Source organism: Hypanus sabinus, chromosome 10 (genome assembly GCF_030144855.1).
Source record: "Hypanus sabinus isolate sHypSab1 chromosome 10, sHypSab1.hap1, whole genome shotgun sequence".
NCBI classification, from domain to species: Eukaryota; Metazoa; Chordata; class Chondrichthyes; order Myliobatiformes; family Dasyatidae; genus Hypanus; species Hypanus sabinus.
The window spans coordinates 17,558,962-17,574,018 of record NC_082715.1 but is presented as its reverse complement, the minus strand read 5'-3'; positions in this window follow the sequence as shown (position 1 = coordinate 17,574,018).

Sequence of the window (15,057 nt, the reverse complement as noted above, 5' to 3'; positions counted from 1 at the left end):
AGGAACAAATGGATGACACTGTGAGTTCCAATGTTTACGCATTAGATTGTTTCATGAGAAAGGGCCTTTTTCTATTTTTTTCTTTCTTTACTGACCATATAGTCAAATTAAGAATTATAAAGCTCAATCGTTTAACCACATATTGTGTACTGCTTGTTATTTACTGATTTGTAACAGGGGACACATTGCACAGAATTATACCCAAATGAGATTTCTTAAGTTTGGCCAGGCTGGGGGGTATCATCGCCTAGATTAAGCCACTAGACATTTATTGCTCATCCCTAGCTGCCCATGAGAAGATGGTGCTGAACTGCCTTCTTCCCTGAGGTGTAAGTACACCCACAGTGCTGTTAGGGAGGGAATTCCATGATTTTGACCCAGCGACAATGAAGGAATGGCAATATCTTTCCAAGTCAGGATGATGAGTGACTTCATTACAGATGTTATTACAACTCTGAGTTCAGAGTTAAGATCCTGCATCCTCTGTAAGAAGTTTCCATGTTCTTTCCGTGAGCGGATGGGTTTCCTCCAGCTGCTCTGTCTTCTTCCCACAGTCCAAAGACATACTGGTTAGTAGGTTAATTGGTCATTGTAAATTGCCCTGTGACTAGGCTAGGGTTAATTAGGTGGATGGGGTGGTTCATTGGGCTGATATGCCCTGTTCTGCATTGCATCTCTAAATAACTGAAAACAGATAAAGTAATAAGGCCCATTTTTGTTACACATACAAAATGCAGGAGATCTCGGCAGGTTAGACAGTATCTTTGGAAAGGCGTAGTGGGTTGACATTTCAGCTGAGGCTCTTGGTCAATACTGGGAAGGAGGCAGAATGGTGTGCCTATTTTTGTTAGAACTTTTCTGGAATTGGCATCTCTCTGAGGGTCAAATTATTATGATTATTTTAATCAGTGTGGTGCAGTGATACAGTCCTCCAAGAGGAGCACATCCTTGTGATGGTTTGGAGGCTTGCATGCCTCAAAGACCCGGAGAGCGATGTTGGCTTTATGCTTTGGCTCTTGGTAGGTTCACCCATGCCAAACAGGTCAACGGGTAGAGGCTAGATTAAGAGTGGTCTACCAGTCTTCCTGGTTCAGGGGTTCAGCTCAGAGCAAATAACCCTGACCGGTAAAACAAAATTGTTACAGGAATATCAATGAAGAATCCTTCTACATCTGAATATGACAGCATTCCTGAGAATCTACCCTCGGAACTTGCATGACTGACAGTAGTGAAAACTGAGAGGAAGCTACTGACATGATGAATGAAGCCTGAACACTGCCAGAAATGGAGGACCTTCATTGCTGTCTTAAGCACCAGTGATGTAATGGGCAGTCAGCTAGTCAGTTTTAATATACTGAGAGCTCTGTAACAAAAATTCTTCCATTTTATATGTCAGTACATTCCATTTTTTCAGAAAAATCTTTTTTTGTGTAATTCATTCAGGTTGATATGATGTTCTGCTTTGGTACATCATAAAAATTCAGTGATGCTATTATATCAAACATAATTGTCAGGTGTAAGGAATGCTCTGGTAAGCAAAGAGATTTCCTCACCAAGTGGTAATATTAAACTCTGCAAAATACATCCATTGAATGTTACTTTTCACTAAGTTATTATCTACTTTTTGTTTGATCAGTAAATTGTTCAAAGTATGGATCCACAAATTTTAGACCATAAGACTTGTGAGCAGAAGTAGGCCATTCTGCTCATTGAATGTCCTCCACTATTACATCATGACTGATTTATTATTCCCCTCAACTCCATTCTCTTGTCTTCACCCCGTAACCTTTGACTAATCAAAGACCTAAACTCTGCTCTATATATATCCAATGACTTGGCCTCCCACAGCTGTCTGTGGCTATGAATTCCACAGAAACCAACAAGTTTTCTTCCTCTTGCAGGTGGCTCAATGTTCAAGAAATTATTGCCAAAGGCTTGATTTTTGGATCTCTGTGTGGAAGGAGATGTGTACTTCAGCCAGTTGGTATCACTTCAGCACCTACAAAGAATGCCAAGGCCTGGAGAGGTAATCTTGTTTAGTTCTTCTAAATAATCATCATAGTTTAGTGGCCAAATCATGATCATCCTGAACTTTTTTCATTAATTTTCACTTTCATTATGAGGCTCAGCATCATCTGGAAAGGAATTAATTTATGTTCTGTTCCACTGATTTCCATAAGACAATTTCCAAACAGAGTAAATCCTTCATTCAATCTGTTAGTGTGCTTAGTGAACGGTTTAAACTAATATGGCAGGGAGATGGAAAGCAGTATGATAGAGCTGAGGACGATCCAGGAGGTTTACAAGTAGATGATGGGTGTAATGTGAATGTAAGGAAGGACAAACCAGTGATTGGGTACAAATGCAGGCAGAGCAAAGAGTTAAATTGTACCACAGAGGCAAAATTCCAAAGGGCGAGGAATGCAGGACTGAAGGTGCTGTATTTAAATGTGTGTGGCATTCGAAATAAGGTGGATGAACTTGTGGGGCAATTAGAGATTGGTTGGAATGACGTTGTGGACATCACTGAGTCATGGCTGAAAGAAGGCCATAGTTGGGAGCTTAACATCAAAGCATATACTTTGTATTGAAAGGACAGGCAGCAAGGCGTATGCGGTGGTGTGGCTCTGTTGGTAAGAGATAGAATTACATCTTTAGAAAGAGCTGATGTAGCATCAAAGAATGTTGAATCTTTGTGGGTGGTGTTAAGAAACGGCAAGGGAAAAAAGCCATTATGGGAATCATATATAGGCCTCCAAATAGTAGCCAAGATGTGGGGTAAAGATTGCAAAGGGAGCTGGAAAAGGCGTGTAATAAGGGTAATGACACAATTGTAATGGGAAGCTTCAATATGCAAAGAGATTGGGAAAATCAGGTTAGTGTCAGATCGCAAGAGTGGGAGTTTGTTGAATGCCTACAAGATGGCTTTTTAGAGCAGCTTGTGCTTGAGCTTACTCAGGGAAAGGCTATCTTAGATTGGGTGTTGTGTAGTAACCCAAATCTTATCAAGGAGCTTAATGTAAAGGAATTATTGGGAAGCAGTGATAGCAATATGATTGAATTAATACTGCAACTTGAGAGGGAGAAGCACAAGTCACATGTATCAGTATCAGAATGGAATAAAGGGAATTACAGAGGCATGAGAGAGGAGCTTGCCCAGGTGGATTGGAGGTGGATACTAGTGGGAATAACAGCCAAGCAGAGATGGCTGAAGTTTCTGGGAATAGTTCACGAGGTGCCGGTTAGAAATGCCCCACAGTTGAAGAAGTTCTCAAATGGCAGGACAAACCAACCATGGCTGACAAGGAAAGTTAAGGACTACATTAATGCCAAGGAAAGGGCATTAAAGGTAGCAAAAGTGAATGAGAAGTTGGATGAATGGAAAGCTTTTAAAATTCAACAAAGGGCAACTAAAAAGCTATAAGAAAGGAAAAGATGAAATATAAGGGCAAACGAACCAATAGTATAAAGCAGGTGTAAAGGTTTCTTCTTTTATGTTACTGCGTATGTTAATCAAAATGGCTTCTTTGTTATGATAAAAGTAAAAATGCTTCTTTGTTATGCTAACTGGTGAGAGAGTGCTTTCTCTCGAAGCTTGTTTGGGTTATGATTACTGATAACGAGAATTGTATTCATTTGTTAACCAATTGGGATAGCTGTTATTCTTTCTTGTGGGTCTGTGAGCTGTGGTTTCATGGACTTTGGGGGAGACGGTGCGAGAGGATTACAGGGAGAAGACGCGATGTTGTAAGCTGGGTGATGGAACGGCCCTGAGCGGGGGTCCGAGGTCCACGGTTTTCGGAGAGGAGAGGAGACGAGGACAGATTTGTGTAGAGCGTCTGGTTGACCACTATTGTTGGTCCCAGGCGGCGAGTCGAGGAGGTCGGAGGGGATCGAACAGTGGCAAGAAGACTTCATTAACTGAGCTCCAATGGGTTGTGCACGAAGTGGTTGGACTTTGATAAGTTTGGCGCCTTTTACTTTCCTTTTATATTGTATCTCTATTAAGTACATAGTTCCAGTAAGAGCTATAAAGTGTAATCATTTAATCGCATATGGTGTACTGTTTGTTATTGGGCTTGGTGGGGACATCGCACAGCGTCTACACAAGCTTGGTGAGTTTGGTGGGGCAGAAGGCTGCTCCCTCTAGACGGAAGCGAGCTGAGGGAGCCTGAGACTGACCAGGGGGCTACACAGGACACGATAAGTTCTTTTCAGTTATATAAAGAGTAAAAGGGAGCTGAGAGTTGATGTTGGACCACTGGAAAATGATGCTGGTGAGATAGGTGATGGGAGACAAAGAAATTGCAGATGAACTTAATGGGTACTTTGCATTAGTCTTCACTGTGGAAGACACTAGCAGTGTGCCAGAAGTCCGTGAGTGGCAGGTGGCAGGAGTGAGTGCCATTGCTATTACAAAGGAAAAAGTGCAAGGCAAACTCAAATGTTTTAAGGTGGATAAGTCACTTGGACCAGATGGACCACATCCCAAAGTCTTCAGACAGATTGCCGAAGAAATAACGGACGCACTAATCATGATCTCTCAAGAATCACTTGATTCTCGCATGGTCCTGGAGGACTGGAAGATTGCAAATTTTATTCCACACTTTGAGAAGAGGGAAAGGCAAAAGAAAGCAAATTATAATCTAGTTAGCCTAACCTCAGTGGCTGGGAGAGTGTTGGAGTCTATTATTAAGGATGAAGTTTCAGGGCACTTTATCATGTCTCCAAGTGCCCTCCAGTTGAATTATTATTAAAATAAGTCAAAATAAGTCAAAAGGAAATATGGCCTGACATATCTATTAGAGTTCTTCGAGGATGTAACACCAGGGTGGACAAAGGAGAGGCAGTGGGTATCATTTACTTGGGCTTTCAGAAGGCATTTGATAAGGTGCCACACATGAGGCTGCTCAACATGATAAAATCCTATGGGATTACAGGAAAGATACTGGCATGGATAGAGGAAAGGCTGACAGAGAGGAGGCAGCAAGTGGGAATAAAAGGAGCTTCTTCTGGTTGGCTGCCAGTGACCAGTGGTGTTCCTCAGGGGTTAATGTTGGGTCCAGTACTTATCACATTGTTTGTCAATGATTTGGATGGAATTGATGGCTTTGTAGCAAAGTTTGCAGAAGATATGAAGATAGGTGGAGGGGTAGGTAGTGCTGAGGAAGCAATGTGATTGCAGCAAGACTTAGGCCAACTGGAAGAATGGGCGAACAAGTGACAGATGGAATATAGTGTTGGGAGATGTATGATAGTGCATTTTGGTAAATGGACAAATAGAGAGGACTATTATCCAAATGGGATCAAGTAAATGGGATGAAAGTTCAAATATCAGAAGTGCAAAGGACTAAGGAGTCCTCGTGTAAGACTCCCAGAAGGTTAATTTACAGGTTGAGTCTGTGGTAAAGAAGACAAATGCAATGTCATCATTTATTTCAAAGGGATTAGAATATAAAAGTAAGGAGATAATGCTGAGCCCTTATAAAGACACTAGTCAGGTTCCACAGAGTATTGTCAACAGTTTTGGGCCCCATATCTCAGAAAGGATGTGTTGTCATTGGAGAGAGTCCAGAGGAGATTCACGAGGATGATTCCGATAACGAAGGGGTTAACATATGAGGAGTGTTTGGCAGCTTTGGGCCTGTACTCACCATAATTTAAAAAAATGCAGGGGCACCTCATTGAATCCGACCGAATATTGAAAGGACTGGATAGGGTGGAGGCAAGGAGGAATGTTTTTAGCCAGAGAGCGGTGAATCTATGGAATGCTCTGCCACAGACTGCGGTGGAGGCCAATTCCATGCGTATATTTAAGGTGGAAGTTGCTAGTTTCCAGATCAGTCAGGGTATCAAAGGATATGGTGAGAAGGCAGGTTTATGGGGTTAAGTTGGATTTGGGATCATCCACAATGGAATGGCGGAGCTGACTCGATGGGATGAATGGCCTAATTCTGCTCCTATGTCTAATGGTCTTATGGAAAGATGAAGAATGAAAATTTGCATTGTAATTTTGGAAATTTATGTATTATCCTCAGGCAAGTGGCATATAGAGGGTCATGGCATCATAGAGCATTACAGCACAGAACAAGAAACTTTAGCCCATCTATAGTCTGTGCCAAACTGTTGTTCTTCTGATTTTTAGTGTAAGTTGAAGAAGAGATTTTGGTGTTGTCTCACTATCCGCATACAATAGGTGTTTCCAAAGACTGAGTAATTTATCTATTATAAAACATCATAGATAGGATTATATCACTCAGTTATTCACTAAAGGTTAATATAAAGTGCACGTCACTAGAGATTTACAGTATTCAATATTACTGGATTTGGCAGATTTCATTAGTAAATGTACCAATCAAATACAAGAATAAATTTCTGCTATTAGAGCACAGTGGTAAATTCTATTGTTTGCAACTTTTAGAATAGTTTATTGACAGAATTACTTTTTCATTTTGTGATTTCATTTTCTTCTAACTGTTCATATTGGAATTCTTTTCACATAAAACAGTTCTTAGTGTTGCATAAACCTGAGAAAATCTGTCGAAGCTGGAAATTCAAAGAAACACACACAGAATGCTGGAGGGACTCAGCAGGTCAGGCAGCATTGATGGAAATAAATAAACAATTGCCGAGACCCTTCTTCATCACTTCTTCATGAAGTAGGGTCTCAGTCCGAAACTTACCTACCTACTTGGGGCAACAGAGGCTGTTACAAAGGCTGTTGTAAATCTAGTGAAGAAGAAAAGAAGAGCTTATGAACGGTTCAAAAACTAGGTAATGATAGAGAACTAGAAGACTATAAGGCTAGCAGGAAGGATCATAAATGAAATTAGGAGAGGCAGAAGGGGCAGGAAAAGACCTTCATGGACAGGATTAAGGGAAACCCCAAGGCATTCTACAAGTATGTGAAGAGCAGGAGGATGAGATGTGAGGGAATAGGACCTATCAAATGTGACAGTGGGAAAGTGAGTATGGAACCAGAGGAGATGGCAGAGGTACTTAATGAATACTTAGCTTCAATATTCACTCCAGAAAAGGATTTTGGTGATTGTAGGGATTACATGAGGTGGACTGAAAAGCTTGAGCATGTAGATATTAAGGAAGAGGATGCGCTGGAGCTTTTGGAAAGCATCAAGTTGGATAAGTCACCGAGACCAAACCAGATGTAACCCAGGCTACTGTGGGAAATGGGGGAGGAGATTGCTGAGCCTCTAGCGATGATCTTTGCATCATCAATGAGGATGGGAGCGGTTCCTGAGGATTGGAAGGTTGAGGATGTTGTTACCTTATTCAAGAAAAGGAGTAGAGATAGCCCAGGAAATAATAGACCAGTGAGACTTACTTCAGGATTATAATTAAAAAGCAAGAATAACCTGGACTGAGGGAATAATCGTGCATAACAATCCAATCGTCAGTGCACAAGGGATGTGTGATTACTGTCACTGTCCAGTGCTACCTTTTAGAGGAGTCACCTGTGACTAGATTAAAAAATTAGGACTCATCATATCGGCTGACATGCAACTGTTTGAATGAGTGCATTGTGTCCTGAGAATTGTGGTTGTAAAGACAGCTTTTGGCACATTGGCCTTCATAAATTAAAGTATTTATCCCAGGAGCTGGGAAGTTATGTTGAAGTTACATAAGATATTGAAGAGGCCTAATTTGGCATATTATGTGCAACCTACCCACAGGAAAGATGTAAGTAAGGTTGAATGAGTACAGAGAAAATTTACAAGGATGTTGCTGGGTCTGGGGGACCAGGGTTATAGGGAAAGTTTGAATAGGTTAGGTCTTTATTCCTTAGATTCCTTAAATTATAGATTGGGTAAATGCACGGAAGCTTTTTTCCACTGAGGTTGAGTGGGATGCAACCAGAGGTCATGGGTTAAGGGTGAACGGTGATATGTTTAAGAGGAACATGAGGGGAAACTTCTTCAATCAGAGCGTCATGAGAGTGTGGAATGGGCTGCCAGCACAAATGGTACACGTGAGCTCGATTTCAACGTTTATGTGAAGTTTAGATAGGTTTCCCCCCCAATATCCAAAAAAGAAAAGACCTGAACGTGGACTACAGGAGGAATGGAAACAGGCTCACCCCAATCAACGTCAGTGGGACTGCAGCTGAGAGGATGGGTAGTTTCAAGTTCATTGGTGTACACATCACCGGAGATCTCACCTGGGCTGTACACACCGCTGTAAGGCAAAGAAAGCACACCAGGATCTCTGCCATCACAGGCAACTGAAGAAATTCGGCATGAGCTCCCAAATCCTCCAAGACCTTCTACAAGACAGCAGTGGGGGGTGCTGACCAACTGATTCACTGCCTGGTACAGGAACTGCACCAATCATAATCGCTGGGCACTGCAGAGAGTGGTACGGTCAGCTCAGTGCATCTGTGGATGTGAACTTCCCTCCACTGAGGACATTTACAGCAGCAGCTGTGTAAAGAAGTCCTGGAGGATCTTTGGGGACACCAGTCACCCCGACCATAAACTGTTTCAGCTGCAGAAGATCGTGAACCTAGCCCAGCACATCACACAAACCAATCTTCCATCCTTGGACTCACTTTACACCGCACGTTGTCGGAGCAGTGCTGCCAGGATAATCAAGGACACGATCCACCCAGCCAAAACACTTTTTGTCCCTCTTCCCTCCAGGAGAAGGTTCAGGAGCATGAAGATTCGTACGGCCAGATTTGGGAACAGCTTCCTTCCAACTGTGATAAGACTGCTGAACAGATCCTGACCCGGATCTGGGCCGTACCTTCCAAATATCCGGACCTGACTTGCACTACCTTACTTTCCCCTTTCTATTTTCTAATCATGATTTATAATTTAAATTTTTATTATATTTACTTCGATTTGTACTTCAGGGAGGGCGAAGCGCAGAAACAAATATCACTGTGATGATTGTACGCTCTAGTATCAATTGTTTGGTGACAATAAAGTATTTGTATTTGTATTTATTCTGTCTGGTAGATGGTATCAAAGCCAGGACCAACAGGCTATGGGACAGCTTCTTTCTGCAATCCATTAGAATTATACATTCATATGTCTGTACATTGCGACGGAATCATAAGACAAAGATCTGTACTCCTTCGTGTTGGGGGATGGATATAAGATTTAAATAAATTCTAATTCTTATTCTAATACATGGCTGGTAGGGTTATGGAGGGCTATGGTCCCTGTGCAGGCTGATGGGAGTAGACAGTTTAATAGTTTTGGCATGGACTAGATGTGCCAAAGGACCTGTTTCTGGACTGTGACATGACCCTAAACTCTTCTGTTTCTTTCCCTCTAACACAGTGTGTGCATGCTTGACACACAATGATTAATTTTATGCCACTATCAGAGCTGCTTAGACAAAACAAAGAGAGCATCCAGCTTAGTACTTCCCAGTAAAGTTAATGCATCTTCACAACCAAAGGTGCAGCTTGGGAAAGCCATGGGGAATTGCTGAAGTTGCATTGCGGACACAGGATCATGCAAGCCTGAAGGTGCGGACTTCTTTGTGTTGACTGGAACTAGAGAGGCTCACTTAATGTAAGTAGAGCAGTACTTCCTGCCTGATTCATTCAAAGATAACTGTGAAACCCAAGCCACAGCTCCTTTCTAACCAGGCAGGAGAAACAACTAGAGATTCATCTGGGAAGCCAAATGATGAATCTGGCCCTTGGCAAGTAATGTCTACCATCAAGTAGTTAACCTTCGTACAAGCATATGCATTCTCCACTAAGAGGACATTAACCTGACAGCAACTTGCTACCAGTAAACGAAGTTTGACAGGGCATTGAGACTCAGAGCCATCTGGTATATTTACTCCTCTACAGCAGAAGAGGATGCCTGTACTGAAGCTGCTATGCAATTTGCAGACAAATAGAAAGTTTCTAATTCCAAGATAACAAATACATTACAAGAAATGGCAGCTTCAGACTGATTCGTTTGTTTTTATTTGTTTTATATTCTTCTAATTGTTTAGCGTTTAATATTTTTCTCATAAAAATTCTCAGCATTGTTTTCTTAATTGTTTTATACATTTTAATCTGCTTAATTTTATTTATTGCACTAATGTCATCTGTGTATACAGTACTGTGCAAATTTTTAGGCACAAATATATTTGTTTAGGGTTCTCAGACTTTGCACAGTGCTGAGATAATTTTATGTATTGCATTGTCCTGCTGCTGCTGCAAAAAAAAATCAAATTTCATGAAATATGTGAGCAATGATAAACCTGATTCTGATCTGGGTCTCCACTGTGGACTGAGAGTGGGAAAGGGTAGGGAGAGGGGAATCGTGGTTGGGAAAAGGGGAACGGAGAGGGGAAGCAGTGGGAAGCACATAAACCAATTATTTGGAAACAAATTACCTTGCCTGACATCTCAGGGCTGGGTTTGTCTGTGCCTGTACCAACCCTAGATCCTGGTACTCCTTCTCTGTCACCTGTTCCACACTCCTCCTGTGGAGCTCCACCCTCCTTATTCCCAACAACCTTTGCTACCGCCAGATTTACAGACTTGCTCTCTGCTCCACACTGACAATTGGAGCACTGTGCAAAAGCCTTAGTCACCCCAGCTATATAAAAGACTTTTGCATAGTACTGTATACTTAACTTTGTTGTTAGTTCATCAGCAGACTATTAATAAAAAAGCAAAACTAACCTGGCCTAAATAAATTGCCCTGGATAAGATTTCTCATTGTGCAAGGGATATGTGGCTACTGTCACTGTCCAATGTTGTCTTGTGGAGATGATGCCTATGACAAAGGTTAACGGAAAATTAAAGGCAGATCACATCAGCTGCAGTACAAGGAATAGACTGTGTGCTGAGAAAACTCTGTCCCTTTGTTCCTTCAAAGTCAAAATGTATATGCATTATGATGCACCATCAATAACTCTCAGAGACGGGAGGCGAACGATAGGCTTTTATTAGCTGCAAGAGACCACGATTAGCAGTAAGAGACCACCACACAACATCCTGGAGACTGAGGGAGGAGCAGTGCCTCCAATCGCCTTTATACAGGGGTCTGTGGGAGGAGCCACAGGAGCAGTCAGCAGAGGGGCATGTCCAGACAGGTATATGTAGTTCACCACACATTACTCTCTCTTCTCCTTTGCCCATTACTCAGTGAAGGTCCCTTTAAAAACATTCAGTGAAATGTGTCATTTGTATCAGTGACCAACACAGTGTAAAGATGTGCTCGGGGCACCTTGCAATTTTCTGCATTTCCCAGTCCAAAAGGAGATATTCTTAAAATAATTTAGAAGATTACTTTTATTAATTATCAAGGTATCCCAAAGGTCAGATGCAATCCTTCTCCACTCATCACTGACTGACAAATAAAATATTAGGTCCTTATTAAGATATTCCTCCTTAAATACTTACTTACTGCCTGTTATGACCCTGTCATTTAGGGAGTAAAGAATGTCTCTGTCTGGATAGAAGGATTAGTCACTGATGTTTTGACCTGTCAGGGTTGTTAAGCTCTGAGCTGAACCCCTGAACCTGGTATCGGCGGACCACTCTTAGTCCGTCCTCTACACTTTGACCTGTTTGGCATGGGTGACCCTACCAAGAGCCAAAGCGTAAAGCCCTGACTCCAGCCAACATAGCTCTCCAGGTAAAGCCTTCAAACCACGACAAGGTTGTGGACCTTCTAGGGGACGTGCTTCACATGAGATGCTTAATTTTACAAGCTCTGTTGCCATAGCTGCTTAGACAAGACCAGCGAACTTCCAGTCCATAATTTCCCAGTAAAGCTAATGGAATCTTAAAAAACGAGATGGAAAGCTTACAATAAATATTCCATGAATATCATCTGGAAAAAGAAATGGACAGTTTACACTCAATGAGTTCAGAAGAATGAGAGGAATCCTATAGAGACATATAAAATTAAGACAGACATATAACAATATATGACAGAGGCAGCAAATTTTCTTCCACTGGTAATTGAGTGGGGAACACTGGGGAGGGAACTGGGGAACATAAGGCCATGGCACAGTGGTGTAGTGGTTAGCATTAAACTTTACATTACCAGCAACCTGGGTTCAAGTCCTGCTGTTGTCTGTAAGCAGTTTGTAAGTTCTCCCTGTGATTGCATTGGTTTCCTCTGGGTGCTGTTTCCTCCCACAGTCCAAAGGTACACGAGTTAGTGGGTTAATTGGTCATGGAAAATTGCCCCGTGACTAGGCTAGGATTAATTGCTGGGCAGTGCAGCTCATAAGACCAGAGAGTCCTGTTCTGCTCTGTATCTCAATAAACAATAGATAAACTTAGGCTCAAGATTCGGGGAAAGCGATTCAGAATGGAGATGAGGAGAAACTGCTTTTCCCAGAGAATGGTGAACCAATGGAATTCTCTGCCCAGTGAAGCAGTAGAGTAGAGGCTACTTCATAAAGTAAGTTTAAGACAGGGTTAGATAGATTTTTGCATAACAGAGGACTTAAGGGTTATGGGGAAAAGACGGGTAAGTGCAGCTGAGTTCGTGTCCAAATCATCCATGATCTTACTGCAAGGCAGGGCAAGCTCAACAAGTCCTACGTTTTAAGAATTTATTTAAGTTTTACATCCATCCCACAACGTGAGGGAGTAAAAATCTTTGTGTTGTGACTCTGTTGCAATGTACAGACATGTAAATTTAAAAGTCTAATGGCTTGGTCAGTAGGAGAATTGTAGCAGGTCCAGTGTGGGTGGTAACATGCTGCAAATGTAGTCTTTAACCAGCCTCTAAAAGCATTTGTTTATAATTGAGGTGAGTGCTACAGGGTGCCAATCATTCTACCTTGGCTTTCTCCCATTTCTTATGTTATGTTTTTATGTAATTTGGTTTTCCAAACTCACCCACTGAATTTGATTCAGTGGCATTATTCAGACACTGCTTGCCTGATTACTGTGAGGAGCCACAATACTGAAAGATTATTGTGACAGATATTGCTCTGCAAAATGATTTAGTTTGTCATGATAGGAATTATATTTTAATATATTACTTGGTGGCTGTCAGAGTGGAGATATGTCTTTATCAAAGGAGGCAGAAGGTGTCCCTTCCCTCCACTAGCCTGTGGGTCACCCTTGGCAAGGTGTAGCACCTGCTTAGACCCCCGTTCAGGGAGCAGGTGGTGGACGGTCGTATGAGCAGCTGGCGCATATCACAATTTCTGGTTATGTGACAACTGTCGCCAGGCAGACAATCTCTGAAGAGATATTGATAATGGTTGGGGCCACCCATCTTGTAAAGACACCGCCCAGAAGAAGGCAGTGGCAAACCACTTCTGTAGAAAAATTTGCCACGGACGATCATGGTCAGGGGAAGACCATGATCACCCACATCATATGACATGGCACAAACGAATGAAAGAATTAATGTAATTTGGTGATATCATTAGTTTAATCACCTGTGTTGAAAGATGTACAGGAAGTAGTCTTAAGCTGATAAGGCAATTTACCTCACAGTGCCATCTTGGTGAATGAAATTGAGCCAGCCTGGATGTAAAACACAGCTTAAGGTGACTGCAGTATACAGAAAAGAGGTTTCACAACATTTTGTAGGACAGAGCCTTTAAAGGCCCCTCTGCAAAAGATTAAAGATTAACTCTATCTGTCACATGTACATAAAAACATCAATAACCAGCCACAATCTGAGGAGGTGCTGGGGGCAGCTTGCAAGCGTTGCCAAGCTTTTGGTGCCAACATAGCATGCCACCACTTTCTAAACTTAGCACGTCTTTGGAATGTGGGAGGAAACCAGAGCACCTGGATGACAAACTCCTTACAGAGTGGCGGAGTTGAACTTGGGTCGGTCTCTGCTCTACACCGGTGCCATCCTTTGGAAGTAAATTAGGCTTTAATGGTGATTTCAAATGATATTTAAAATGATATATAGCAACTAAAGGGATACCTTCCCCAATAATATTCTACTTACCTTTGGAAAATGTTTTTTTAAATTACTGTTGTTCTCCATCTTGCTAGCATTAGAAAATAATGGTTACTCTAGCAAGGACAGTTTACAAGAGGTCTTCGGTTTGAACAAGAAATGGAGGCTCATGACCAGTGTGGATAACTTCACTCACCTCAACATTGATCTGATTTCACAACCTATAGACTCACTTTCAAGGAGTCCACAACTCGTGTTCTCGATATCATTAATCTGTCTGTTTATATATTACTATTACTTTTTTGTATTTGCATTATTTGTCCTCTTTTGCACACTGGTTGTTTGTCAGTCCTCGCTTGTGCATGGTTTTTTATCAGTTCAATTGTATTTCTTTGCTCTACTGTGGAGGCCCAGAAGAAAGTGAATAGGTACAGTACTTTAATAATAGGGTTACTTGAAACGTTGAACTTTGAACAAGGAGGCAAGAGAGCCCATCAGTAGAGAATGATAGAACGACTGCAGAAGAGATTGACAGGAATGCAAGAAGGACATTGGGGTGTCAATACCCCTGTGTGGTCAGTATATCCTATCTACCCTGAACCAGAGTGATACACTCAGACACAGTGGCTTACACAAGTCCATCCAAAGGTGTTACTATCTTTTATAAAAGTATTTTTTACAATTGCAAGACCTGGCTGGACATTAAGAACTTAATCATCAGCGAGTCTCTCATTGTCAGAGAAACTGAAGGAGCTGGACCAGGTGTGCATTGTGCCGCTGCCTGTGTCAGCGAGGCATTGGAGTAGTCAGTGCAAGAAGACACTGTTTATCTGCACCAAAGTTTATCAGCGAGTGACCATCTTGGTCACTTTTCTGGTGATCGCAAGACCTTGATGGACGTTGGTAAAATGGAATGCTGCAACTCCGATTCACTGACTTATTGGCGGCCGGCAGGGGTGGATGGTGGGGCAGCTGTGGGGTCTTGATCACGTGAGGACAAGATCTCAAGGCTGCAGAGTCACCTGTTTACAGCTATCCAGGAGAGAGGTGTTGCTCCACCGGAGTGAAGGGGACGGTGTGGCAGAGTCCAAGCTGGGGTCAGTGCTGCCCCCTAGTGTTAACTCAGCAGAAGACAAGCCGTATTGTATTTGTTTGGAGATTGTTGTAATATTCATAGACTCAGGATCTTGGA